The 25,979-nt window shown below is 44.5% G+C and overlaps 1 protein-coding gene across 12 annotated transcripts in view; it reads left to right on the top strand.

Moving 5' to 3' along the window:
• The first annotated feature begins 10,327 nt into the window (after window positions 1–10,327).
• The window catches only part of FYN (FYN proto-oncogene, Src family tyrosine kinase), a 216,006-nt gene continuing 200,354 nt past the window's right edge, over window positions 10,328–25,979 (top strand). For all 12 annotated transcript variants that reach the window (XM_060419482.1, XM_060419479.1, XM_060419483.1 and 9 more), the window contains exon 1: window positions 10,328–10,779. The gene's annotated coding sequence lies outside the window, so the exon portion shown is untranslated. The remainder of the gene's footprint in view (window positions 10,780–25,979) is intronic.

Consider the following 25,979-nt stretch of genomic DNA (forward strand, 5'->3'; position numbering starts at 1 on the left):
AATATTTTCCTGTTGATTTTCAAGAACTTCAAGCATTTTTAATATAGTAAGCATATTCATGTTTTCTCTCTTATCTTTTTCTGTTTTGTTTGTGGTGGTTTTGCTCCATAGGTATTTTTTACTTCAGTGGGCTCAAATTATTCATTTTTTTCCTCTAAGATTCCTTCTCAATTGTCAAGCTTAGGCTAGACTTACTCATTTTGTTATAGACTTATCCCCAAAAATGCGCCTTCATTTTCTTCTATCTGGTACTTTAATATTGTAACTTACACTGAAATCATAGATCCATGTGGAATTTTTCTGCTATGTGATGCAAGATATAACTTGTACCAATAATATTTATTTACTATTCCTTTCATTTATGGTTTATTTTTAAACGCCACATGTGATTACATACTTAGAAATATTTGAGTGTGTTCCTGCAATCTTTAGGGCACTTGCTTTGTTTGTCTGTCTGTCCCTGCACCACTACCAATCTAGTTTAATATCTGGTAAGGCCAAGATAATACCTTCTCGGTATTTAAAGGATTTTTAAGGGCCATATTGACTGCGCTGAAGTTTTCAAAATTTTTCATCTATCCTCACTCATTTTTTCCCTTCCAGATACACTTGGAAGAAAAAAAGAATCCTCAGAAGAATTTTAATTGGAACTGTATTTGATTTATAGATGAATTTTAGGGAAATTAAAATCTTAACATTATTAAGTCTTTCCTCCTAGGAACATGGTCCATCTCTCCATTTTAACTTTTTTATTTATGATTCTCAGTGGAAACGTGCAGTTTTTATATTTAGATCCCATTCCTTTTTAGGTTAACATGTGGTAGACACTGCCCACCAAATGCTAGTAGTGCTGTTCCCACCAAATACCTTTGGCATCCCCTATCTACATCCCCTATCTTTCCAGGGGCCGCTTCCTGGGCACCCCTGTGGCTCGAGAGAGGCCTTTTCTGGCCATAGGAGCCTAGTAGGACTGTTGGCAGGGCCAGCCAGAAATGTGGAGTTTATTTCCCTAGGAATAGCCTTTCACTGATGATGGTGGATAGTTGGTGAGTAAACACCGGCTTCCTCTGCCTTCTGTTGTAACTCTGTCACATGCTCACACTGTCTCCCGGAGGGGTCTTCTAGGGGAACGCTCTATTTGCCCCCAGGAAAATCTAGCTTGATGATGCACCCTCTACTGATATCCTTCCTGTCCCCATCTCCCATCCTCATTCCCAGACTGGGTCCCTGGGATCACTCTTCAACAAACGAGTCTATCATTCATCCTTGACTAGAGGTCAGCTTTGAAGGGGACACAAACCGAGAAATAACCCCGTGTTATTTTCAGTTGCTATTGTAAAGGAGATATAAAATTATAATTTCTAACTAGCAATAAGTTATTGATTTTTTGTGTATGGTTGAGATAGATCATCAATGCATATAATGCCATATTTAAACACAAGTTTTTGCCATGAAAAAATAGTGTTAATTGCTTTACATATATGCTCTAATGTGCTGCAAATTACTGTATATATTACACAGATGTGTATGTTATACATATGTATACATAACACTGTGTATATTACACTGTTTTCTATATATAAACAGTGAATAGGGTTGTACTCACAACCCCATGGATAAGTATTTTAGGGCAATTTGGAGAATTTTAAAGGGTGATTTTGGCTATGTACAACTTTGACCTCACTCACTGTTATTAGAACCTAACCTCATGATCTTTGGCAACTGACTTTTTTTTATTGAATTCACTTAATAGTTTTAATAGTGTTTCAATTGATTCTCTTGATCTTTCGAGGCAGACAACATCAGCAGGAAATAAGAAGAAGTTTGTCTCCTTTTCATTATTTATACATATCGTTTTTCCCCTGTGTTTTATTGTGTATGCTAGAATTTTTAGAACAGTATTGGTGGTGAGGACTTCCTTGGTGGTCCAGCGGTTAAGAATCAGCTTGCCAATCCAGGAGATACAGGTTCTACCCCTGGTCCAAGAAGATTCCATATGTTGTGGAGCAACTAAGCCCATGTGCCACAACTTCTGAGTTTGTGCTATAGAGCCCAAGAGCCCAACTGCTGAAGCCAAGGGCTCTAGAGCCTGTGCTTCGTGACAAAAGCAGCCGCTGCAATGAGGAGCCTGCACAACTGGAAAGTTGTTCTCCTACTTGAAGCAACTAAAGAAAGCCTGGGGGCAGCAATGAAGACCCAGAGCAGCCAAAAAATCACTAATTAATTTTAAAAAAGTATCAGTGGTGAAAGCAATATTCTTGTATAATTTCTTATTTGAGTAGATATAAAATTATTTCTCTTTCTATTGGGATAGTGTGTGAGAAAGTGTGCTTTGTGAAAGCATACTGTGTATTCAAATGCAATACAATAAATGAGAAATTAAATTGAATTAAAATAAATGATAAGTTGAATGCAGGAGGGGATCAATTTCAGTTTTACCCCAGTATGAGGTAAAACAAATCATTTCAATAAACCATTCCTGGCAAACTTGATTCTCTTGGTTTAAAATGAGTATAATTTATATAACCTCAATTATAATTTGTCCATTGGAGATCTTCTCTGGTTGCTTAATTTTCACTGAACTTTTGATTCCTTGGGTCATATGAAGAAGCACTGCTCCTTTAGGCTGGATTGAAACCTCCAAAGATCAGGGCAGTTGATCTTGATTCAAAAGATAGAAAAATTAATCTCTAGAATGTAAAAGGGATATGGGTTTCCATACCCGCACCTGCCAAATTCACACAGTCCGAAACAAATGTAGGGGGAGCATTTGTCACTTTTAAAATTTTGGCCTGGCATCCACCTCCTCTCTTATTTGGGGAAGAGTCTTATCATCTAAACTGGTTAGGGGATAAGGTCTCATTATGCATGGAAGTTAAAGAAGCTGGATGTCCCTTCCCCACGTCTGCCTCCAGTCCTATCCCCCACTGACAGCTACTGTGCTGCTAAGTCGCTTCAGTCGTGTCTGACTCTGTGCGACCTCATAGGCGGCAGCCCACCAGGCTCCCCCGTCCCTGGATTCTCCAGGCAAGAACACTGGAGTGGGTTGTCATTTCCTTCTCCAATGCATGAAAGTGAAAAGTGAAAGTGAAGTCGCTCAGTCGTGTCCGACCCTTCGCGATCCCATGGACTGTGGCCCACCAGGCTCCTCCGTCCATGGAATTTTTCAGGCAAGAGTGCTGGAGTGGGGTGCCATTGCCTTCTCCGGACAGCTACTGTATGGCCAGCCTATTGGATGTTGCCACCCAGGAACTTGGATCTTCAGCAACTGAGAGGAGAAGGAAGAGATAGCTTCAAATCCACCTCCAGGCTGAAGTCCCTGGCAGTATGAAGGCCCTAACAGAGCTTTTTACCCATCCTCGGGCTTCCCAGGTGGCGCTAGTGGTAAAGAACCCAACTGTGAATGCAGGAGACAAGAGATGTGGGTTCAATCCCTGGGTGGGGAAGATCCCCTAGAGGAGGAAATGGCAATCCACTCCAGTATTCTTGCCTCGAGAATCCCATGGACAGGAGCCTGGCGGGTTACAGTCCTTGAGGTCACAAAGAGACAAGATTGAAGCCACATATCACAGCACAGCACAACCCATCCTTTGATGCGTCCCTGGGTGGTGATTTCTGATTCCTGCTTGTTTTCTGAGCCTGGTCTTCAAACCTTGCAATTGATTCTATGAGCACCCAATATCCTTTTAATCAATTCCTTTTTGCTTAAATTAGACAGAATTAATTTCTAATGCTGCAACCAAGAACCTTGACTGATACAACAATTTTCTCTTCCGTCTGTTCATTTTTCCACTTGACAACCTGATAGAATATTTGAATTCTCAAAAGTGGCAAGATACATGCTGTAAAATTCTTGTCTCATGCAGGTATAGATCACTAAAGTAATTAGAAAGTTGAGACATTATCTTTGGGGGTTGGTAGGGATGACAACAGGTCATGATCAGAAAAAACAGCTGAATCATCAAGGGCATACTCTAGAAGCTCTACCAGTTGACACACACACACACACATAGAACCTGTGGGCTGCATAGCGTAGCTCTTGAGTGTGTCTTCCCAGGGATGGCATGTCAGGCTCAGCTCACTCAGAGAAGATCAAGTCTAACCAACCTATGCCATGGATGACTGAAGGCTTCTGATCCGATTATCTGCACCAGGGTGGGGCTTCCTTGTGGCTCAACCATACAGGAGGAGCTTCAAACACCATCACTGCATACAGTAAAGTCAGGAAATAGATAAGAGCAAATAGTCAAGAAAGGGCCAGAGTGAGAGGTACAGCTAGTCAGGATGTAAAAGAAAGTGACAGGCCGTCTTATGACAAGAGAGCCTTCCTAGTTAGACCTCTACAAGGGTTCTGGTAGGAGGTTCGCTGGAAGACAACTATATGAAATTAGAAGACTTTCTATCTAGATACTCAAGGCCGCTCAGTTCCATTGCCATACACTTAGACCACACCAGATGATAATCCACGCCTCCTTTGGAGAGTCAGGCAAAGAATCAAAGAAGACCATCTTCAATCACCACCACCCTTCCCACCCTCCCTGTGGTCTGGCTGGGATATGGCCTCTCTTCCTCTGTAGAACCAACCCTTTCCAACAGGACCAGCTCCTACAGTACTGATCCTGACCCACTGAGAGCACCCAACAGAGGTCCGTGGACCTGGATTCTAACACCTCATTCATAATAATGCCTGTTTATTCAGCCTGGTCTCCACCCTTTTAAGACGGGAGGGGCCTGGAGAGACACAAACTAAGTAGCCACCCCCCGACAGGAGGAGCCACTGTCCACTTTGGACAAAACTTGACAAGACCAAGCTAGTATAAAAGTAGTACCAGAATCCCAGCTTCAGAAGCTGGGCATGGCCTCTTTCGGAGTCAGGTTTAACACTACCTGTCCCCACCTCCTCCTGAGCTCAGGCTGGGTGTTGTATCACACGTGAGATTTTTCCCAGGACCATCACCTTATTGCTCATGGCATGCTGTGGACCCAAAACAGACTAAATCTACTGGCTATGGTCTGGACATCATAGATTTTAAACGATGTAGTTCTTTCCATTAGAACTTGATGCCATGAGATGTCAGAAGAAGGGTTTCACAATAAACCAGGTGTTCAGAGGTTAGCCTTGGGGCATTTCCCAGGGGTCTCCTGCTTTCAAAGTTGCTTTTGGAGAATCATTCTTACAAGTCCCAAGAGGTCCATCAGAATCTAGAAGGGTACTTGTGAGTGGATGAGAGCAGGAGGCTTCCAACCCTCCTAGCCCTGGTGGGAGGCCTCTCCTAGATATCACCTCTCTGGCAAGAATTCTCCAAATGGGAGGGAAAAAAGCAGAGAAGAGGAGGAAGAGAAAAGGGAAAATTATAGTAGCAAAGAAAGAAAAAACGTTAAGTTTTATTTTACTGTTTCTTTGGTTATGCAAAAAGTTCAGAAAATCAGAAAAGATCAAAAATAAAGATAAACTGTAATTGATAACTTGGAGAAAAATCACTGTTAACATTTTAATGTATGTTCTTACATACTTTTCTATGAAAATGTATCTATAGAGATAAATTTTAAAATAATGGAATAAATATACATACCTACATGTACACATAGCCATACGAATTTGCTGTTCACTTTTTTCTCTTAACACTTTATTGTGGAAATCTTTTCACATAAATAAATGGCATCATTATCATTTTCATGGCTATGCAGTGTTCTATCATAGTGTAGTTTGTATACCAAATCCCATCATTATAGACAATGTTCCAATTACTTACAACATAGGTGTATCTTTGCAAACTCATTCCATTCTTTCCAGAAGGAGAATTTCTGTATCAAAAGTATATACTTCTTAAAAAAATTTTTTATTAGAGGATAATTGCTTTACAATATCGGGCTGGCTTCTGCCGTACATCAATGTGAATCAGCCTCAGGTACACATATATCCCCTCCCTCTTGATCCCCCTCCCATTTCCCACCCCATCCCACCCCTGTAGGTTGTCACAGAGCACTGGGCGGAGCTCCCTGTGTCACACCGGCTGTCTGTTTTACATATCGTAATGTATATGTTTCCATACTGCTTTCTCAATTTGTTCCACCCTCTCCTTCCCCAAAGGGCTTTTCATAAATGTTACTAAGTTGTCCTCTAGAAGAGATATAATACCCTCTAGAAGTGATATAATGCTGCATCTTCTCTGGCAGTGTGGGTATCCACTTCCCTACATCCTTTATGTCTTTGGCCAACTAGGTCGTTGATTACAAGCAGCGTTATATCTCTTTTCATGTTTATTGATCCCTGATAGTACTGATACCCTGATAGTTGGTAAAGAATCTGCCTGCAATGCAGGAGACCTTGGTTCAATTCCTGGGTCAGGAAGATCTGCTGGGGAAGGGGTAGGCTACCCACTCCAGTATTCTTGGGCTTCCCTTGTGGCTCAGCTGGAAAACAATCCACCTGCAATTCGGGAGACCTGGGTTCGATCCCTGGGGTGGGAAGATCCCCTGGAGAAGAGAAAGGCTATCCACTCCCAGTATTCTGGCCTAGAGAATTCCATGGACTGTATAGTCCATGGGGTTGCAAAGAGTTGGACAGGACTGAGACACTTTCACTTTCACCTTGTGGATGCACTTACTTTTCATGTGTTTTCAATCGAATTATTCATTTTTGCTTCCTATGGATGTGTCAGCATTCTATATTAAGGATTCTTACCCTTGCTGTATATGTGGCTGTTGAGTTAACATTTAAGAGATTAAAACTGAAATGTAATTATCAAGCAAGAAAATATTTCAATTAAATAAAATTTAAGAGAAGGAAAATGTTACTTTAAAAACAAGAGAATAAGAAATTCAGTTGAGACAAAACAAAGCCCAGATAGGAAGAGGAAAATTGAAAGAAATAGAAAGAGAAAAATAACCAGTACCCGTCAAATCAAAGAGAATTTCTAGAACAATGTCTACATTCTAGTTTGTATATATTAAGCTGTCAGTAAGAAAACAGAATGGGGGCTTAGAGGACAAGATGGCTTATCTCAGGAAGGCTAGGGGCAGGGCCATGGATCTTTAATCAAGGTGTGTGTTGAGACCTGCACAGTAGATCAAAATGGGGAATAGCATCCAAATCTTTCCCAGTACTCTATACACTTGTTCAGACCATTAGCTAATCCTCCTAGGAGGCCAAATCCATTTAAACCCACATTTAAGAAGGGCAACAGATAGAAAGGTAGGCAAGGAAAGAATTACAAAAACAGGATGAAGTCTTGATGGGAGCAGGTTAATCTGTCATCTTAATTGCATTGTCTCTTCATTTTGTTCCCTAATTAGATCAAGGAGCTATTAGAGTTACAGACGCTAAAAAAGCGACTCCTCTTGAAGAAACCATAAACAATGAGATGCCTCACTCCACCTACTCCAGATTTCATGTAAGATAAATTGAACCTCACATGGAATTCCAAGGAGGGCTCTATCTCAAGAGCGGTTTTTCTGAGAGTACATGACATTATCTTCAAAAAGGAAGACGGTACCCTTTCATGTCCATTTAGTCTTCAAACAAGTAGCGTGCTTCAGATCAGTCTTCCTCTGTCTCCATTTTACATATAAGAACACTAAGGGCCAGAAAAGGCAAGTGATTTGTCCCATCAAGGTGCTGTCAACAGTGTGCAGTGTGGAGCTGGAATCAGAAATAATCTAGTCTAGTGCTGTCCAGTAGAAATGTAATGTGAGCCACATACGCTATTTAAAATTCTCTAGTAGACACATTAAAAAGTTAAAAGAAATAAGTGAAATTAACTTTAATAGTATATTTAGCACAATATATTCAGACTATTATCATCTTCACATGTGAATAATATAAAAATCATTTAGATGTTTTATATTTTTTATGCTAAATCTTTAAAATCCAATGAGTCTTTTCTTTCACAGGACATTTAAATTTGCACTAGTCACATATCAAAAACTCAAGTACATTTCAAGTGTGTAAGAGCCAGGTGTGGCTTTTGGTTACCACATTGGACAGCCTGATTCTAGATCAGTGGTTTTCAAGGCCTGGTACCCAGACCAGGAGCGTCAGCATCAGCTGGGAACTGTTAGAAATGCAAATTCTTGGGCTCCATTCCAAGTCTACCGAATCAGACCCTCTGGGGGTGGAGGTCACCAATCAGTATTTTAACAAATCCCTTCTGGTAATTTTGATGCATGCTAAGGTTTAGAATCATTTGTTGCTGTTGTTCAGTTGCTAAGTTGTGTCTGACTCTGCGACCCCATGGACTGCAGCACACCAGTCTCCTCTGTCCTCCACTATCTCCCAGAGTTTGTTCAAATTCATGTCCATAGAGTTGGCGATGCTATCTAACCATCTCACTCTCTGCCACTCCTGCTCCTTCTGCCTTCAATCTTTCCCAGCATCAGAGTCTTTTCCAATAAGTCGACTCTGTATCAGGTGGCCAAAACATTGGCGCTTCAGCTTCAGCATCATTGCTCTAGACAATTGCCTCTCCATTCCAATCCATAGAAAACTAGGAGAGCCATGGCAGGCTAGTACTGAGAAAGAAGAGCCTCTTCTCTTGAGATAAACAATTCTTGGCTAGATGAAGTTTGCGTTCTCTTGTATGGAAATTTCTAGTCCTAGTTGGGGTTCCATTTCTTGGGATTATGAAATAAATAATCAACACATAATTTAAATATGATTTCATTCAGTATTTTAAGGAAGAAAGAAACCCAGTAATCACACTATACAATCACTTTAAATTTAGTTTTTAATTTCTCTTGTCCTCAGTTTCCTCATTTGTAAAATGGGGATTTGTTTAACAAATGTTAGCAACTTTAAAAAGTATTGTGTACCTACTGTATAGCATAGGGAACTCTGCTCAGTACTCTGTAATGACCTATATGGGAATAGAATCTAAAACAGTAGATATATGTATATGTATAACTGATTCACTTTGCTGTACAGCAGAAACTAAGACATTGTAAATTAACTATACTCCAATAAAAATAGATTAAAAACAAACAACCCCCTCCCCACCCAATATTGCACAGATTTCTCAGGGGGAAGTTTCCATATAAATACCTCTTAGTTTAATTTTTTTTTAAGTACTATGTATCCAAAAAAAGGCAGAAAAAGTGACTGGTATTTGAAAACTACAGTCAAAACTTAGTGGGCAGGAAAGGTAATATTATAGATTTTGAACATAGAAGCAGATGCCAATTCACTTATATTTCTCAGAGCGCTATATTTTGCTGAGGGGGTAGGGTAGGATTCTTGCCAAAATCATTAAGAAGAATGAATCTGAGCATGCCTTAGAGTAGAACTTTCAGTAAACAGGAATTACCTATAAAGAAAATCAGGAAGCTGAAGTGTTTGCTTTTTTTTTAATGAAGTTACATCCTGCCATAGAAATGCTGGATAGGAAATAAAGACTGATGCACTCCCAGTTGTATATTAAACCAGCTATTATTTCATCAAGGAAAATCTGAGCAAAAGCTCAGATTTAGAGAAGGAAAAAAACCACGGGAAGGCTGAATTCATGAGAAAACAAAGACAACCAATGGCTACAATTGAACATGCTTTTGGAAAAAGCTATACAAACAAACACCCACTCTGTGATTGCAGATTCCATAGTAGTCGCTTGCCCTCTCCACCCCTTACTCGTATTTCCCTAATACTTCCTGCAGACTTTGCTTATATATATATACATATATCAGAAGACTATCAGTTCATTCTAATTTATTCCGTTTTATCCCCTTCCTTTTCTTCCTCCCCCTCCTTATAATTACTGATAATATTAACCGCGCGTTTCCAGGTTTCTCTTTTTTCCAGGTTTCTGTGATGGGATTCTCCCTTGCTCCGCACTCTTCGGTTTGATCAGAGAAAACAATTTAATCATCCTAACAGTTTCCCAATTTATCCTCCCACCTTCAAATTAAAAGACAACAGAAAGGAAAGATAGCCCTTTCTCAAGGCAGGTTCCCATGGTTTTGAGGGAATGGCAGATGCCTTTCTGCAGTAGCGGCTGCAACCTTCTCCAAAGCAGAAACTGAAGCTCACACTCTCCTCTTCTTTCCTTACCCTAACCCACTACCTCAAGTCCACGTAAACCTTAAAAAACACACACGCACAACTCCTCCAATCTAGTATCCCCTCTCACACCCTTACACCACAAGCACGCCAGGATGCCCAATGCCACCGGAACGCTCTGCCCACTCGGTGGCCCCACCCATCGCCGCCCCGCCCCCGCTTCAACCACCAATGGTCGCCGCCCGCTGCTCCCGAGGGGCTCGTTGATTGGACAGTGGAGCCTGCCACTCTCGCGGGGCCTCCCGCCCTCCCTCACTCCCCGCTGGGGCTGGAGGGGCTGGAGCATCAGCGCGAGTAGCTCGGAGCAGCCGCGGCAGCGGCGGCGCGTCGTTGCAGTTGCGCCATCTGTCAGGAGCGGAGCCGGCGGGGAGGGGGCTGCCGCGGGAGAGGAGGAGGGGTCGCCGCGAGCCGAAGGCCGCCGAGACCCGCCCGCCAACCGGCCGAGGGAGCAGAAGAGAGGCTGCCCTCGGAGCCGCGCGTCCATCACCGCCCGGGCGCGCGGCGCTTCACCCCGCGCACCGAGGGCTCCCCAGGCGCACACAAAGCCGCCGCCCGCGCCTGGGAGGGATCCAGTCGCCGGGCCGGGGACACCCGGCGCCGCCCCCTGGGCACTCTCAGAAGGCCCACCGGCTCCCGGGCCCGCCGAGCAACCACCGGAGCCGCTTCGGCCGCGCCGGAGGAGGCGGGGAGTGGACCATGTGAATGGGCTCCGGAGCCTGAGCGCAGCGCAGGTAAGCGGCCGGGGATGCGCCGCGGGGCCGCGGGGATGCTGCGGAGATGCGGGCCGCGGGCGCCGAGCGCAGCGCCGCCCCCGCCGCGGGGCCCGGCGCTGCAGTCTCTTGGCCATCGTTGCCTCTGGGGCTCCCCGCGGGGCTGCCAGGGAGTTGGCCTTGCTTGGAGTCTTGCTGTGGTCGCTCCGGAGGACACCTCTGCGGGCTGCAGCCCCGAGGTAGCGCAGGGCTGGGGGGTCCATTTCCTCAGGGTGTGAATAGGGATTGGCTTGGGGGGTGGCTAGGCCGGCCCAGACTCCGCCTCCGCCCTCTTTTCGGGGCCCCCCGCGGGGACCCGGGCTGTGTGTGTTGTTTTAATGTCAGGGATGATGTAATCACTTAATAATTGATGCCCCGTGCTGCTTCCCTCCCCACCCCACTCCACCCCTGCCCCACTCCTCCACCTCTCGGCCTCCTCCTCCTGTGGCCGTCGCCTTTCCCATCGCATCCTCCAGCTTATTTCTGGCACCTCCCTTGCACTTCCCCCATCCTCCCCTCGACTCTTCCTGTGCCACCACCCACCCTTCCCCAGTCCCCCGTGCTGGAGCCTTAGCTCCTCTTCCTCTGACCCCTCCAACCCTCCTGCTCCCTCAGGCTCCTTTCTCCTTCCTTCTCAGCTCTCTGGATTTCCTCTCTACTTCCCTAGATCGATGACTGTTTTTGTTTGGTCGCCTCCCCTCTCTTATCTCTGCGGCCACAGGCGGAGGGGACTGAGCCAGAAAGAGGCCACCAGGCTTGGGCCTCGGCGGAGATTTGCTGGGACTGAGTGAGAAGAGGGATAATAAAATCACCCTTCTCGCCCCTCCTCCCACCAATAAATCACACAGACTCGCGGGGTGTGTGTGTGTATGTGTGTGTGTGACACAAAGAGCCCTTTCAGTGCACAGAGAGGAGACGCATAAAGTGCCCAAGGGTGGGCGCGATGCTTCTTGTTTCTCTTCCCTGGGGCTTCCCTTTTGCTCAGATAAAGCAGTTGATCTTCTCTCTGAGAGTCTTTCCTGCCACATTTACCAAAAAATAAAAGGCCCCAGATGCAGGGTGGCAGGTGCTGCCGTTTTGCTGTATTCATGGACCGGTAGTGTTGACTGGCGGCTGCAGTACTTCTTAGATTGAAGGGGGAATTGATTTCAGCTGTCTGAAGAGTTGCTTTACTCTCAGGGTAGCACCCTCCCTTGCCCAGTTTTAACTCCCTTTCATGGTAGGGGGTAGGATACATGGGTGTGGGAGAGGGAGAATTTTGTTTCCAAAAGAGAGTTATATTGATGTTTGCTAGGAGTGAGGCAGCCTAACTTGCTTCTCTCAAGTCTAAGGAGGACTGAAGTCATTTGAAATGAAGTCTTGTCCACCCAGTGATGGTTGTTTCACCCTTGTATTTAAAGAAGCTCCTGGGGACATTGCTAACACAGCAGTAAGTCGGTATTTGGAAGACTACTGGGGACTGTGTCTCTCTTGCCTGCTTCAGGGTACCCTTCAGACAGCCACTTCCTTCCTCTCACCGCCAAGCCACTGCCGTACTTTCCACCCTTTGTGCTCTTTCTCCCAAGTCCCTGCCCCTCTGCCCCTCGGGTCCTGTGCTTTCAGACAAGGGACTGATTTTTGGAGGAAGTGGTTTTGTTAATTGTCTCAGGTGTTGGAGGCACTTAGCTATGAGCGAAGAAGGTAGAGAATCTTTTGCCTGATCTCTTAAACCATCTGCTTGATGTTCCTCTTAAAAAGGAAATGTAAATGTAAATCTGGGGGCTTAATGTTCCATTCTGTAAGCCAGTGACTGTTACATGCTTAATCAATAATGTCAAAACTTAGGTCGAACCCATTGATTCCTAAGAGCATGGCTCTTTGACTGTTATAAGTAATAGAACTGTCTCAAGTTCTTCAAGAATTTTATTAGAGAAGAATTGTTATGGTTCATTAAACATTTACTCCTGCACTTTCTAAGGACATTCATCTTGGAACATTTTATATTTTAAAAAAAGCAAAAGGGTTAATGAGGGTAGTGTTCAAAACAAAAAAACAAAGCCTTGTTTGTTTGGCCAAACCCAGGAAAGAAAGTGCACAATAAGCTCACCCTCTGTTGACCGAGTTCAAGAGAGTGGTGAGGTTGAATGTGAACAAATGCATATTCTGCTTTCTGTACTTTTATTCTCTGCTTTCTCCTGGGTCTGAAATCTCCTAACCCCATCTGATTTGCTTGGGTTCTGTTAAACCTAAGGCCCAGCTCAAAAGTCTTCTACTCTGGGATGCTTTCTCCTCCTTTCCCCTTCAAGCAAATCACCATGCCTCCAATTTTGCTTTCACACTTCAGCAGCTGGCATTATGGTTGGCACGTGTCTGTTTCCATCATTAGTTGATCAACACATTGAAAGAAGGAACCTGGTCTTGTTTCAACAAATGTGTTAGGTCTTTGGTATGTGCTAAGCACCTGGCTTAATTAGGCTAATATTAGCAGCTATAACAAATAGGCCTGCAAAAATATAATGACTCAAAAGTAATAGATGTTTATTATTCCTCATGTAATAGTTCAAAATGGGTATTTCTGATCAGTGGGTGACTTTCCTCCATGCAGTGATTCTGGGCTCCAAATTCCACCATGCCTTGGCGCTCCATTGTAATTTGCTTTCAGCTGGCAGAAGCACAAAGAGAGAGTAGAGGGGATGAACCCACTTTTTAATTACCCTGGCCTGGAAATGACACACATCACTTCTGCTTACATCCTTTACTTGAGGGATAGTTAAATGGCCACATTAAACTGCAAGGGATCCTGGGAAATAGTCATCATATGACTAGAAAAAAAGTCAAGAAGATATGTGTTTGGGGCCAGCAACTTGGCTATATGCCACAACTCAGGTGGTACGAGTGGAAAAGAATCTGCCTGCCATTGCAGAAGACACAAGAGATTGAACCTGGGTTCAGACCCTGGAGGGAAGATCCCCTGGAGAAGGAAATGGCAACCCACTTGCCAGGAAAATTCCTTGAACAGAGAAGCCTGGTGGGCTATAGTCCATGGGTCGCAAAAAGTCAGAGCGCACACACACCCAACCTTGCTATGTGGTGCTGCTCAACAAGGCATAGTCGTTGCCTTCAAGGACTTTGTAGGTTGATGAGAATTAAATGGAAACCTAGAGCCTTTACCCATTATTGCCTTCATTCTTTTGCTATTGCCAGACTTTTGATTTTATAAGTTCAGACCTTCACATTTTAAACATGTTTCCAAAAACCTTGGTTTTTTGTTGATTCTAGTAGCCACTTCCCACCCAGTTATTCCCTGTAATACAGTGATCTGATGGCTGTGGTACTGACTTTGATGTGGCTCTCCAGTACTACCTTTGTTGGCCTGGATTGTTATCTGCTTATTTTATAGACTTCCCGAATGGCCAGGAGAGTCTTTAGAAATCACAGTCCTACCTTCTCTAATTGGAAGAGGAAATGAAAGAGACTCTAGAGGAGAGATTTTTTGCCCCAGGCCATGTTCGTGGGAAGAGAGCCTCACCTGCCCAGCTCTTCAGTCCTGACAGGGTCCCCTCCAGCCTGCAGATGTCTTGAGTGGGTGGGTGACTGTGAGCCCTGCATGTTCCGTGGGATTAAGTGAGTTCCCAGAGCCAGGTGAATCACTAGTGTTTTGGATAGCCCCTGTTCTCCACCGGCCTCCCCAGGAGCAATTCTGTCCGTACTAGTCATCAGACTTAGTAATGCACATACTTTTGCTATGTTGTGGTATGTCACTAAATCATGCCCGACTCTTTGGGACCCCACAGACCAGCCCGCCAGGCTCCTCTCTCCATGGAATTTCCCAAGCAAGAATACGGGAGTGGGTTGCCATTTCCTTCTCCAGTTTTTGTGGTTTTTTTCGCCCTGTGTGTATGCTATAAAAAGTTCATTATGTTCATCAGTTCTGTAAACGTTAGCCCAATATCTTATTGTGTGCAAGGCACTGGAAGATAGGATTGTGAAAATGAATACTTCTGCTGTCCTTGCTGTTTGGGAGCTTAGTCTGCTAGAGGAGATAAAAATAATACATAATAGCTAGTTTTATTGAGCATTTACTATATGCCAACCACTGTTTAAGCTCTAATCTTAAGAATGGTAAGAACAGCTGAAACTAATATAATATTGTAAATCAACTATTGCTGCTGTTGTTTAGTCGCTAAGTCATGTCCAACTGTCTTGCAACCCCCTGGACTGTAGCCTGCCAGGCTCCTCTGTCCATGAGATTTTCCAGGCAAGAATACTGAAGCAGGTTGCTATTTCCTCCTCCAGGGGATCTTCCCAAACTAGGGAGTGAACCTGTGTCTCCTGCATTGGCAGGCAGATTCTTTATCACTGAGCCACCTGGAAGCCTAACTATACTTCAAGGTTGTTTTTATATGAAGTAGTTTTGCTTATAATCTCCATTTTACATACGGAAAGTGAAACAAAGGAGGTTAAATAACTGACTCAAGATCATACACAGCTGGTAAGCAGTAGAGTCAGGATTCAGGTCCAGTTAGTTTGGTCTCAGAGCCTTTGCTCTTAGCCACGAGGCAATATGCAAGATAATACGTATGGACATAATGATGATATTGATTAAAATGTGTTATATGCCATAAGGGAGGGTGGCATAAATACTTTGGAAATGGATTCTTTTGGTTGTTGGGAAACATAACTTTATGTTTAAATAAAAAATAAAATGTCAATTCCTATTGCCATTCTTTCCATTTTAGACCCTGGTGCTAACCTAGGAAATTTAAAAAATTTAAAAAAAATTAAAAATTTTTTTTAAAAATCTAAAAATGGGAAAGCAAAGCATGTTGATTCTGGAACTACTTTTACTCAGTGTGACTCTCTATTTTAGGATGGATCCTTCTGTGGCCCACAGATAGGTCTATAAGAGTTTGTGAATCGTCCTACATATTTATTCATCAAGCAACATTCATTCATTGTATCTACCATTTGCCAGACATTGAACTAGATGCCTCAGGAACAAAGAGTTGTAATCCTGGCTAAGGAACTGCTTGAGGAAGGCTCTGACCACAGTGATAACTGCCATGATTCTGGGTCTACAAGGCAGCATGAACTCCACAGGGAGGTGGGAAATTGGGGTGGCCAGGCAGAGAAAGCCAGAGGAGGAACTGGCCATTTGAGTGTTGTATGAAGCCCATTGGCCTAGAAGGAGAAGCCGAGGATGCAGATGCACAGACTTTAGGAAAGAGAAAGTGAAAGTCAGTCATGCCCGACTCTTTGCAATCCCAAGGAATTCTCCAGGCCAGAATACTGTAGTGGGTAGCCTTTCCCTTCTCCAGGGGATCTTCCCAACCCAGGAATCGAACCCAGGTCCCCCACATTGCAGGCGGATTCTTTACCAGCTGAGCCACCAGGTAAGCCCAGGAATACTGGAGTGGGTAGCCTGTCCCTTCTCCAGGAGGTCTTCCCAACCCAGGAATCAAACTGGGGTCTCCTGCATTGCAGGCAGATTCTTTACCAACTGAGCTATCAGGGAAGCCTGACTTTTTAGGTAACTGCAAGTAATTTAGAGTGGGTGGGGGTGGTAGAGGGAGAAGATGAGACTGGTGGGAAAGTTGAGAACGTTCTTAAAAGTGCTTTGTCCAGAAATGCTGTTTTAAGAGTTGTAAGTAGAGATGCTGCTTTGGTCTGATTTGTTTTATGATCTGTTTGGCCGCAGTATGGGCTGTTGACCAGAGGAGGTCAACATCTATGTAGCCAAGGTAGTTATGGAAACTCAGATGAGCCACTGGTGGAGTGCTGCACTGAATTGGGGATGGAACAAGAGAGACAGGATAAGAGAGGGTGAGACAGTATCTTGTGGGGCTGCGGAGAGGCAGAAGGGGGGGGTCCTTGAGAGTAGGTGGAGAAAGACCTGCAGACAAGCAGTGCAGTAAGAACAGGGAGCAGGTATTTTAATGATGACTTTTATCATGGATACTTTGGACTTTTAGGTCAAGGTATCTTGTAGGCAGTTGAATAGATGGGTCTGGTTTGAGGTGTAAGATATAAATCAGATATAAATCTGTTAGCAGCATATTACAAAATACTGGGAGCTGTGGATATGGACAGTATCATTGAGGAAGAGTGTGTTGAATGGAAGAGCAAACAGGTCTGAGAGAGAGCCGGGGGAGCAGAGGTGCCCAGGCCCTGAATGAGAGAGGTGCAACCAGAGGATTGGGCTCGCCAAGGAGAGAGGGGGCCCTGATCCACAGGAGGGGAGGGCTGTGCCCCGGACGGTAAGCAGGATTAAGAATGAAAAGTGCCGTTGGGTGTTGTATCCAGCCAGAGCAGTGTGACCATAGAAATCGAAAACTCTGCGGCTCCCCAGACCAAGGTAGAAACATGGAGCAAAACCCAGAGAACCTAGAACCATAAGGGACTTTGAGATCATGTAGTCCGGCTCGTCCATTTCACTTGTGAGGGAAAATGAGAACGCAGAGTGGCTGACTGACTTGTCCAAGATGGTGAAGTCATCACTTAAAGCCAGGTTTCAACCCTTTCAGCCCTGGTGAGGGGTGTGGGCCTGGTGCAACCCCTTCTAGCTAGGCCCAGTTACCTAATCTGTTTGTGCCTCCCTGTCTCCACCTTTAAGATGAGTTCCTACTTCAGAGGCTTGTTGAGAGGGGTCAGTGAGCTGATCCATGTAAAGCACTTAGTATCCCACATATAGAAAAGCAATGTGTATGCTGCTGTTAATACATATATAGATGTATATATCTATACATACACATATGTATATCTATAATACACACAACTCATGTACATCTAACTCATATATCCCTTAGGGAAGGGATGAAAATGTATTCTGTACAGAAAAGGAGATTTTGAACATTTTAGAAAGATTTGAGTGATTGTCAGTTCTGAGTCGAGAATTATTGGAAAACATAGGAAATTAGTTGAAATAGTACGATGGCATTTTTAGTAAGTCTTCTTAAGAAGTGCAAAGCCTTTCTATTGTTGAGAATAGAAAACATAAAAGTGCTTTGAAGTTAGCCCTATAAAAGAATGTCTTTGTTTTAGTCAGATGACCAGAATTTTACCCTATCTACAGTGTGCGGGTATGTCCCTTGAGTTTGACTGTAGAAGTCACCGTGACTTTCTGAAGGTAAAATAAACTCCAGTAGGAGTAGGAAAAAACCCCACGAATTATGAATTTCATGCACTTGGTTCCTATGAAAAAAGGGTGATTTGGGTTATTTAGAGAAATATAATTTTTTTTCCAGTGATTCTAGTTGAGCAGATCTAATTTTTAGCTACTAAAACACATAAGAAGCCCGAACAGTATTATCCAAATGGACATGGGTGACATGAAGTTCAGACAGCTTCCAAATAAGTGGCACTCTGGACTTGATTAGAACACAGTAATCCTGGAAGGGTATAAATTGAATGGATTTATGGTCTAATAAAAACGTGGGAAGAAAAGATAATGCTTACTGACTCATGAAACTTTAACAGCGTTTGTAAGAGTCTGAGTTGTAATATTTGGATGAGAATGTTTTCCCATCCGTCTTGGCCTGCTTCCTGAATGACCCGCGTCATGCCTCGCTCAGGGCGTGAAACAGATTCAGGAGCTCTCGGGTGCAGAGGTCATTATTACCTGTTCCGCCCTGTCCCCGCCGTGTCCTCAGGCAGCACCCACTGGTTTGAGCAAATGTGTATTGAGCACCCATTAACTGTAAGTTTGAGGAAGGGAAAAATAAGATGTGGGAAAGTTTTAGCCCATTGCTAATTTCAATTCAGAAGGCCTTTTCTGAGAACTGTGTTTTTCTGATCTGTATTCCTATCTCTGTGATAGTATAAAAAAGCACACAGCACCCCACCACCACTCACCCCTCCCTAAATACACCAGAATAATAATCATACCTGACTTTGTTATTGAATCCCGGAGGCCTGAAGTGCTTTACATACAGTAATTTACTTAGTCATCACAACTAGACGAGGCAGGTATTACCGCATTGGTCAAATGGGAAGATTGAGGCTCAGAAAAGTAATTTGCCCATTGTCACACAGCTAATTACTAGAGAAGCCAGGTCTGTCTGGCTCCTAAACTCACACCTGCTTTTGCTCCAAAACTGTTCTTTGTTCCCTGTGTACTTTCAAACCTTGTTGCTTTTGCCTTGCAGTTACTTCTGTGTTAGGTTTTGGGGGACAGGAAAAGTACCTTTGCCATCAGGGAAGCCCCGCTTCTTCTGATGACTTCATGAAGACTTACTTTCTGGGAAGCCCCTCTTGGTCCTGTTTTGGGGCTCTGTGGCACTTGATTACCACCCCGTCATCACCCTTGTCACAGCCTGACTTATAAAGCAGAGTGGGTCAGCTGGGTTGGACAGTAGGAAGATGCTGGCCTTTTTTCCTGACTTGGGAGCTCTTTGGAAGTCAGACTCTGTTTTATTTGTGGTTGACTTGCCAGCTCAACATCCAGCACGATTTCATGATGTACTGTTATTATTCCCATTTAACAGATGGGGAAACTGAGGCCTGGAGGTGTAGTGATTTAGCCAGGGTCACACAACTAGTAAGGAGAGCTGGGCTCTGAACCCAGGCAGTCAGTCTGATCCAGAACCAATGTTCTTAATGCTAAATTTGTTCCATCTCTCCAACGAGATTACAAACTGTGAGGCTACAGGCAGTGCCCACCACCTCCTAGCCCAGTACTTCGGAGCTCATACACAGTGAAGATAGGGCCTCTTCTTTCTTCTATCCACCCTGGCAGGGAGACAAACAGGAAACGTCAACCCAGGGCTTATCTCATGATAAGGAAAGGGCTTTGGGGCCATGGTTGCATGACTGTTCTCTGACGATCTTAGAGAATGCATGTCCCAGGCCCGGTTCTGACTCAGTAGGTATGGGGTGAGTGGAGTTAACCCTGACATCTTTTCTATATGTGAGAATTGCCCTGAGGATGGAACCCATCAGGGAGGCAGCTTCTGAAAGACAAGGAACGAAGAAGCAGAGTGACTGTGAGCCACAGTGGTGGGAGCTGGCCGCTGAAGGGGTAGAAAATCATCCATCAAAGGCAGAGGGAGGTGAGCCCAGGGAGGCTGGGGATCAGAAATCCACCACAGAAAGATCTCTTACCTTGTGTTTTTAAGATTTCTAAGTACCTGCTCCTTTTGAATGTGCTGGTGGGATTTCATCTGATGCAAACACTTTCATTTTCTTCAGAGCTTCCATCTTTGAGGTACCCAAAAATAGTAGGCTTTTCATGGAGTTGTATAAGGATTCCATCTGCTTTATACTGAAAAGTAGGGCTTTAATGGAAAATTAAAAATGAGTCAGATCGCCTTTCCCACAACAAAGCCCAGGGCGCTTTTCCCAACCTTTTCTTCTTCTAATCCTCAGAAAAAGTTGCTGAATCTATATTTCTATGAAATTCTGCCCAATTTAAATTCTACCGAAAAGGCAAATAAACACCAGTGAGTTCCTTCATTGCCACACATTGTAGTATCTGTTTGGAAGCAATAACAATTTAAAAGGTTGTCACGTGTAAAATTTGATTCTTATTTCAGTTTCAATTTTATTCCAGAAATCGTGTGATATGTTGCACATGCACACAAGGATATTTGAAAAACACTAATTTATGTTAAAGGTTTCTCTCGTTTGCTCTCAGAGTTTGGAGGGGTTCACCTTTTTTCTTGTCTAGTTTATTGTCTGACCTCCTAGAAATATAAGCAGCCCCTCATCATTTTCAGATAAAGGGCCTGAGTTGTCACACTCTTTCTGTGTCTTTTATCACCGTTTCCTGCTTGAAAATGCCAGTTCTGTGGCTTTATTTTGTGTGCACCTTTGCCTGATCGATATTCTCTTGATATGTCCTTCACTCTCCTGTGGTTTGCAAATAATGATTCCAGCTGCTTCGTCCTAGCTTTCTAGTTGAGGATGTGTTCCTGATGTGAGGAATCCAAGGAGCAGAGAATTTTTGTGCCTTGCCCACGGTCCGTACATCCAGTTCCTCCTTTAGTTTAGACTAGAGTTCAGGTCTTGTGGAAATCTGTATATGTGGGTCCCGTCTTCTCAACATGCCATGACCTCATATGAGGGTTTTTTGGTCCTCCCGTAGCTTGTAGCTGGAGAAGGCAATGGCACCCCACTCCAGTACTCTTGCCTGGAAAAGCCCATGGGCAGAGGAGCCTGGTAGGCTGCAGTCCATGGGGTCGGTAAGAGTCGGATACGACTGAGCGACTTCACTTTCACTTTTCACTTTCATGCACTGGAGAAGGAAATGGCAACCCACTCCAGTGTTCTTGCCTGGAGAATCCCAGGGAGTGGGGAGCCTGTGGGCTGCCGTCTATGGGGTCGCACAGAGTCGGACACGACTGAAGCAACTTAGCAGCAGCAGCAGCAGTAGCTTGTAGCACACTGTCATTCATAGTGTAGATGCTCAGCAGGTGTCTATTCAGATAGACTCTGGGGCAGGGCACTGGAATCTGCAGCCAGTTTCCTGGCCATCTGCTGGTGTCTTCTTGGATATTGAGCTTCTATAGTCTCTGATGGCATCAGCTTCACTCTCTATGGACCCATGTGACTTCGGTTTGGGACTGTGCTATACTGTTTTAGGAACCACCATTGTCTTCTGAGAATGGTGTGTGTTTAAAGCTCTTTTGTCCATAATCTTTAGCTTTTTGTTAAAAATTGAGGATGGTCAGGAAAACAGTTACTTCCTTGCCCTCTGTCATCAGGTTTTCATCAACAGGATTTTCACTAAAATATATATATATATATGATGTTACCAACAGTGCCTAGTGATGTCCAAAACCAGGGAAAAATGCAGACTGTTTCAAAATCTGGAGGAAACTGGGAAAATATGACAGTGAGTGATGGAAGAGGAAAGAGTGGCAGAATGGACTACAGGGCTGGGCCTGGAAGTGTGGGGCTGCATGAAACCCAGCAATGGCTACACGGGTGCCATCTCCCCATGCATTCATTTTGTTCACTTGGCATAGCTGAAGAATCTCTTTAGCTGGGAAGGAGGGTTCCATCTTAGACTTTAGGTCCTACAGAGTAATGATTTAACACTATATCCCAACCACAGCCTCTGTATACCCTTCAAAAGACCGATTGACAATAAGCCTTACAAAATGTTTTTCCATGGTTGCAGGGAGCGATTGCTTGAGTCATTTCTGTAATATAAGACACAACAGCACAACAGGCGATGTTTGTCAGCCCCACATTAAGAGTCTTCTCAGCTCCCTGTGAAAAGCTCTCTGATTCTTCATTAATGGCTTCCCCTGCCTAGCCCTCACCTGGGTGCCAGGTTTAATGTATCTGAGGGAGAGCTTTAAAAACACATTCTGTGGCTATGGACCACTGCTGCAGCAGAGGGGAAGGGGTGGACCTCATGCTTCACTGTTGTTCGAAATGCCATTATGGTCTTTGGAAAGCAGTAGTGAGCTTTCTTTCCTTCCTTCACTATGCACCGTCTGTGATTTCAGAGCTTTTCCTGCCCGTCCCCCCACCGCCACAACCACCACCTTAAATATCAGGGATCACACACCACTAACAAAATGCGCTTTCCCCTTGGCGAGCCTGTAATGCCACCACTTCATGTGTTTATCCAGCTTGTTCATGTTTAGTCGCTGTGGTACATGTCAGTGTCAATACTGTCTATTTTCAGTAGCAAGCTCCTAGAAGGCTGAAAGCACACCTCGTTTAATTTGCTTTGTGCCATGAAACACTACACGGAACTGTGCATTTATCAAGTGCTTGATGATTTTGATTCTATGCTTCAAGTCTGGTAGGTCTTATGGCTGTTCTCAGTACTTCTGGAATGAGATGTATCTTGAGTAAATTTTCTTCTTGCAGATAACACATCACATCCAATGCATCTGTAGATCCTCAGCGTCCTGTGTTAGAATCCAGAATTTGGTTGCACATAATGTTTTAGGTTCCATCTTTTATGTTACCCACTTGGGTGAAGATGCAATGATCCCAGCTTCTAATTCTATTAGCAGGTTAGGACCAAAGCACAGATAGTATGCCATGCTACACCCTTCTTTTCATAGGAGTGTGGTTGACCATATAATTCTCAGTGTCTTATGGTTATTATTTCAACAGATTCTTGATTTCAAACTGCTGAGAGTTGGAGGTAGTTCTTTATGAGGGTGAGAACTGCTCAGTGAAGGCTGATGAGGTGTGATTTAAGAACCTGCAAGGACTACAGTGTTAGGAGAAGAACCACATACCTCTGTGGGTGTCAGTAGCTCCTGGGAGGTTTGGGTCAGTTTATGCATGTGTGTGTGCTCAGTTGCTACGGTTGTGTCCGACTCTTTGCGACCCCATGGACTGTAGCCCACCAGGCTTCTCTGTCCATGGGATTCTCCAGGCAAGAATACTGGAGTGGGTTGTCAATCCCTCCTCCAGGGAATCTTCCCAACCCAGGGATCGAACCTGCGTCTCCTGCATTGCAGGTGGATTCTTTATTGCTGAGCCACCAGAGAACTGTGGTGTTGGAGAAGACTCTTGAGAGTCCCTTGGACTCCAAGGAGATCAAACCAGCCAGTCCTAAAGGAAATCAATGCTAAATATTCCTTGGAAGGACTGATGCTGAAGCTGAAGCTCCAGCACTTTGCGAAGAGCCAACTCATTAGAAAATATCCTGATGCTGGGAAGGATTGAAGGCAGGAGGAGAAGGGGATGACAGAGGACAGGATGGTTGGATAGCATCACTGACTTAATGGACACGAGTTTGAGTAAGCTCTGGGAGATGGTGAAGGACAGGGAATCCTGGCGTGCTGCAGTCCTTGGGGTCGCAAAGAGTCGAACATGACTGAGTGACTGAATGACAGCAACCACCACCAGGGACGCCCCCCTGGACAGTTTACACCTGAGTGCAATGCAGGGAGGATTGGTGCTTGGAAAACTGCACCCCAAATGTTCTCTGATTGTACCTCAGCCCACCTATACCATAGGGAGAGGAGTCCCCCATCTGGAGTGGCCCAAGGAGAGGCCCAGTGCCCTCCCTTGATCTCACATCCCTGCTTGAGACAGAGGTCATTTCCAGGGGTGAAAGACCCCAGCCTCCACCCCCACAGCAAGGCGCCCATGTGCTTGAGATACAGAACGGTTGCTGTGGGAGGAACCTTGCTTGTGCTCCCCTGAGCCAGAACATGCAGAAATGATCCACTAGAGAGGACCATTAAGCAGAGAAGGAGCCCTTGTATTAATTTCCTGTGGCTGCCATAACAAATGACCATGTACCAGGTGACTTAAAACAGTAGAACGTTTCCTTTCACAGTTCTGGGGGCCAGAGGTCTTGAAAGTAAGGTGTCAGCAGGGTTGGTTCTTTATGGAGACTCTGAGGAAGACTCTGAGTCCCACGCCTCTTTCCTAGCTTCTGGTGGCTGCCAGCAACCCTTGACTGTCTTTGGCCTGCAGACCCATTAGTACGCTTTTTACCTTCATCTTCACATAGCTTCTCCTCTCTGTGTCTTTATGTGACCTTCTCTTGTAAATAGGACACTTGTCACTGGTTTAGGTTCCACCCTAATGCAGGATGATCTCATCTAGAGATCCTTACCTTAATTACATCTCAAAGACCCTTTTCCCACATAAGGTCATGTTCCCAGGTTTCAGGTGGACATATTTCGGAGGCCACCATTCAACCCACCATAGCCCTCATAGGGACAACTATTAGCAGTAACCTGGGAAGAGAAAGAAAGATAAGAAAGATATTGCAAGTTTGAATGCCTACAAAAGAATAGGACAGTACTTTACGTGTGTGATTTTAAACTATTGCTGTAAGATGGGTGAAGCTAACAGTGGAATTTTTTATGCGAAAAGAAGGTCAAAAGCATGGAGTGTCCTGAAAAACTTTTCAGTAAAATTGAAGGCTGAGCCATCATCCAAGGTTGGAAGAATTGGAGATGGGAGGAGACTTGGAGAATACAGAAAAAACCCAAACAGCCAGGAAAATATAGAATAATGCATTAATAGATTAAAAAGTATTGCAGAGAAGTAGGGAAGCCCCCTTGGAATTTGTGTTTTTAACGGGTCCTTTTAGCCCAGTTTTATGACTGCTTAGTAGTACTTGTCACTTGGGAATGGAAAATCTGACCTGTGGTGACCTAGAGTTGAGAGTTGCTTTGAATAGTCAAATGAGGAGGATGCTCGAAGAGATTAAAGAAAGTGTCAGTTGAATTAGCTGAAAGGGCTTCCCAGGTGGTGCTCATGGTAAAGAATCTGCCTGCCAAAGGAGGGGATGCAGAAGACATGGGTTCCATCTCTGGGTCGGGAAGATCCCCTGCAGTAGGAAATGGCAACCTGCTCCAGTATTCTTGCCTGGAAAATTTCATGGACGAAGGAGCCTGGAGAGCTACAATCCATGGAGTTGCAAAGAGTTAGACGTGACTGAGCACCCAGAGAAGGTAATGGCTGGATAGGGGAGTGAGCTGGAACTGGGATGATGGATAAGGCAAGGAAGGGTCCAGGGTTTTAGGGATGGGTGAACACAGTGGATATGGAGGAGACGCAAGGGCCTTCTCACCCTGGGAAGAAGAAACCTAGGAGGTGGAGAGTTCCAAATGATGCTGAACCAGGTGGCTTCCTGTTGAATGGATCTATTCAATAGTAGAATAGAGAGTAAGGACAATAATTCTTATATAAAGAATTCAAGAAAATGAAAGTCATAGTCCCCTTTCTGCCCTTGCTTCAAATTATGTATAAATGTTGTCTCCAGAGAAATGGCATGTCAGTCCATTGCACTTTAACAAATCCTGGATGAGTGTTCTGGGACCCCTGAGACCTTGCATTATGACCAGCCGGCTTAGTGGGGATAATATTTTGAACTGGTATTCAATTTACTTTCCCTTCCTTTTAATTCTTGTTGCCCTGGGAGTCTCCCCCATTGAGCCGAAGGATTCCATTACTTCAGGGGGAGGACAGAGTATGGCCTAAGACAAAGAAGACATTGTTCAGTTTCTGACTTCCAAAACAGGACCTTGAAGCCTGTTTCAGCGAGCAGTTAGCCCAGGCCTTCATTCAAGAGAGGCAAGCTTTGTTAGCAGAAAATGATTTGTGGATGCTGAGGAGCCGGGTCCTAGAAGAGGTGGCGTGTATTGTACAAAGAGGCTACCAGCAGGAGGAAATGCTTTCCTGGGTTGGAGGATGGAGGTGGCAGAGGTTTGGAGGAGACTCAGTGTCCCCCGCTCCAGGAGAATCTGCAGGGAGAGAGCACGTGTACCCTG

This window comes from Ovis aries, chromosome 8 (assembly GCF_016772045.2).
Source record: "Ovis aries strain OAR_USU_Benz2616 breed Rambouillet chromosome 8, ARS-UI_Ramb_v3.0, whole genome shotgun sequence".
In the NCBI taxonomy this organism is placed as follows: Eukaryota; Metazoa; Chordata; class Mammalia; order Artiodactyla; family Bovidae; genus Ovis; species Ovis aries.